General features: G+C 39.9%; 1 long non-coding RNA gene across 1 annotated transcript in view; it reads left to right on the forward strand.

The window, feature by feature from the left end:
* Positions 1-3,526, forward strand: part of LOC118762719 — a 19,612-nt gene extending 16,086 nt beyond the window's left edge. The window contains exon 3 of the long non-coding RNA XR_004998470.1: positions 3,357-3,526. This is a non-coding gene — a long non-coding RNA (uncharacterized LOC118762719). The remainder of the gene's footprint in view (positions 1-3,356) is intronic.
* Positions 3,527-3,777: the final 251 nt, after the last annotated feature.

The raw sequence follows: 3,777 nt of genomic DNA on the forward strand, positions 1-3,777 counted from the left end.
TTCTTCACCAAGTGCCACATATTAGACGAGGTTCTTCGCAATAACAGTGTAGCACAAAACGGCGGTGCATCAGCATGGCCGCAGCTCTGAGTTGAAACTAGAGAAAAAAAATATATATATTTGCACGCACGAGAGTGTGTGTAAGTATATATGTATATATGTAGCTTGTTCATACATTTGTCTTCGTCTTGTGTTTTTCAATAAATTCCATCTACATATATATTATATATATAAACTTAGATATGTTTCGACCAAAGATTGGTCCAGGCCATGTCTATATTACATAAGGAGTGGCTGTGTGGTAATTAGCTTGCTTACAAAGAATAAGTCCTGAGGTCAATTTGCTCGACTAAAGGCGGTGCTTCAGCATGGCCACAGTCACATAACTGAAACAAGTAAAAGAGTATATAATATATATATATATATATATATATATATATATACACACACACACGCACATACGCACACACACACGCCACACACCACCACACCACAACACACCACACACACATATATATATATAATATTAAATTAGAGATAAAACCACTATTAGGCAAATCAAACTGAAAATCATTAGCCAATAATACATAGAAAAAAATTAATTAAAAAAATATAAAATATAAATATAAAAAATATAAAATATAAAATTCCAAATTAAAATATTTAAATTAAAGTTAAAATTTTTAAAATTATTTAAATAATTTAAACTTATAAATTTTAAATATATATATATATATAGGGAGAATTTACAAAAAAGCAAAACACGAAGACAGCACGTAGACAACAAACAGATGTATTATAACGCTCGGGAAGTGAAAAAGTCTTTATAATATACTAGCAGTATCGCCCGGCGTTGCTCGGGTTTGTAAGGGAATAACTATATAAGCATTTTTAGAGAGTTACTTCCCTTATAAATTCGGGCTTTCTTAGCCATTTTTGTTTTGGTGTCTTCAAGCCATGAAGTCGTTGTTCTAAAAGAACGCTGGTTTCCTTCACAACGCATTACGACGTTGATTTCTTTACACTCCCTTCCCCACAGCTTCACGAGGGAGGGAAGGGGGAGAAGCAAACAGGTGCAGCTGTGAGCGTGGACGCCAACTCCGCCGCCATCGCCACACGATGCATTTTATGCATTAAAATGGAATAAAAAATGATGTTAAATTATTTTTAAAATCGTAGACTCATCGTTGACGCGCGATAATAGTCAGACGGGCTCGATATGAATCACGACTATAAGATACCCGAATTTGGTTAAACTGCACGCAAATGTGGGAGAGTTAGGAATCTAAATCGAAGGGAACAGACACTCACACAACTAGAGTTTTATATATATAGATATATATATATATATGGCGGATCGTTTCGTCTCTAGTAACCTTTCCGTCGATTTCCGTAAATTTTTTTTTTTTTTTTTACATATGGGCTTGCGGGACTTTTGAAGTAATATCATACATATACACATACACCGAGTAAAAATTTCAGTTCTCTCTTTCTTTCACACATTACTCTGTCTCTTCACACACACCTAACAGAAGCACTTCACTTACACACATACTGTCTGTCTCCCACACCCATCAAACACACACACACACCTGTACATCAATGCACTTCCCCTGGACGGTAACTTCAAAAGAACTTCCCTCGTCATACAATCGCTTTCTCTTAGTCTCTTTCGCTCTCATTACTTCAAAAGTTCCCGCAAGCCCATATGTAAAAAAAAAAAATTTTTTTTACGGAAATCGACGGAAAGGTCTACTAGAGACGAAAGATTGCCATATAGGCGATATATATATAATGTGTGTGTGTATATGTAGATGTCCAAGCAGGATTGCATACATCTTCCCACAGCATATCTATTATGTACCCTACCTACTTCCATTGTGCCCGGAAGTGGTGTTAAATGGCTAGTGGTGACGTGATTATTTGATGATAGATTTTTTATTTTCTTCACCCATACAGAAATAACACAAATATGACCCCTTTTCCGTACCTTACGTGTACTTGTTGTTGAGGTTACGGATACTTGTGGCATGAACGGATTTATCAACATTAAATAAATAATTTTAGATAGTTGATTACTCTGTACATCCGTATAACCAAGCGAGGTGGGTATTCTCGCATGATCTATACGACAATGAGAAACACAAATTCAGAAATATCTAAGCTTTAAATTTACAAGAATTGTATTCATTCATTGGCTATCCTTTGGAGATGGTATCACGGAACTGATGCTAAAGATCGTTCTGTTTCATCTATTTCTTCGGTATGCTTACGTGGTAGTGGTGGTGGTGGTGGTGGTGGCGGCGGTGGCGGCAGTGGCGTTGTATGATGGCTAGAATGTTCTTTTGTAGCTCTTTTACCAGATTCATTATAGCTAAACAAAAAAATGGGGCTAAACATAGAAGGGGACAAACAAGGACAGAGAAAGGGATTAAGTCGATTACATCGACCCCAGTGCGTAACTGGTACTTAATTTATCGACCCCGAAAGGATGAAAGGCAAAGTCGACCTCGGCGGAATTTGAACTCAGAACTAACGCAGACGAAATACCTGTTTCTTTATTACCCACAAGGGGCTAAACATAGAGGGGACAAACAAGGACAGACAAACGGATTAAGTCGATTACATCGACCCCAGTGCGTTACTGGTACTTAATTTATCGACCCCGAAAGGATGAAAGGCAAAGTCGACCTCGGCGGAATTTGAACTCAGAACGTAAAGACAGACGAAATACCGCTAAGCATTTTGCCCGGCGTGCTAACGTTTCTTATTTCTTTATTGCCCACAAGGGGCTAAACATAGAAGGGACAAACAAGGACAGACAAACGGATTAAGTCGATTACATCGACCCCAGTGCGTAACTGGTACTTAATTTATCGACCCTGAAAGGATGAAAGGCAAAGTCGACCTCGGCAGAATTTGAACTCAGAACTAACGCAGACGAAATACCTGTTTCTTTACTACCCACAAGGGGCTAAACATAGAGTGGAAAAACAAGGACAGACAAACAGATTAAGTCATTACATCGACCCCAGTGCGTTACTGGTACTTAATTTATCGACCCCGAAAGGATGAAAGGCAAAGTCGACCTCGGTGGAATTTGAACTCAGAACGTAACGGCAGACGAAATACCGCAAAGCATTTCGTCAGGCGTGCTAAAAAATCATTAAATCCTTTAAAATGTTCCAGCCCGAAAGCTGCGGCCATGCTGGGGCACCACCGTTGAATGTGCTACACTTGTATGTGAAACCACCTCTGATACGTGGCACTTGTACAACAAGGGAGTTCGACGCCGCTGTCCGCATCTGTGTTTCCTGCAGAGAGGTAGGTTCATCTGGAACCCCTGACAAGAAGAGATCGAGTTTAGTTTTAAAGAAACCCACATCCACATCATGCAGGTCTCTCAGGCATTTAGGATGAATATTGAAGAGCTGTGGTGCCCTGAAGCCCAAGCTGTTGCTGTATCTGGTCCTATATTTTGATGGTGATGTTGGGGTCTTTGGCACCATGTAGTGGGGCCCCGTTCTGCTGTTGGGGTGACTTTCAATGCCAAAATTCGGGACAAGGCCCTTCAGGATTTTCTGGATGCATATTCACTGCATATCTCTCCCGCCTTCGCTCCAGGGAGAAGAATGTTTAATCTCTTTAATTTTCTCATCAACGCACGCACGCACGCACGCACGCACACACACACAGACACACACACACACACACACACACACACACACACACACACACACGTACATAGTACATTCGTTGCCTTTCATGTGCGCGAGT

This window comes from Octopus sinensis, linkage group LG3 (genome assembly GCF_006345805.1).
Source record: "Octopus sinensis linkage group LG3, ASM634580v1, whole genome shotgun sequence".
In the NCBI taxonomy this organism is placed as follows: domain Eukaryota; kingdom Metazoa; phylum Mollusca; class Cephalopoda; order Octopoda; family Octopodidae; genus Octopus; species Octopus sinensis.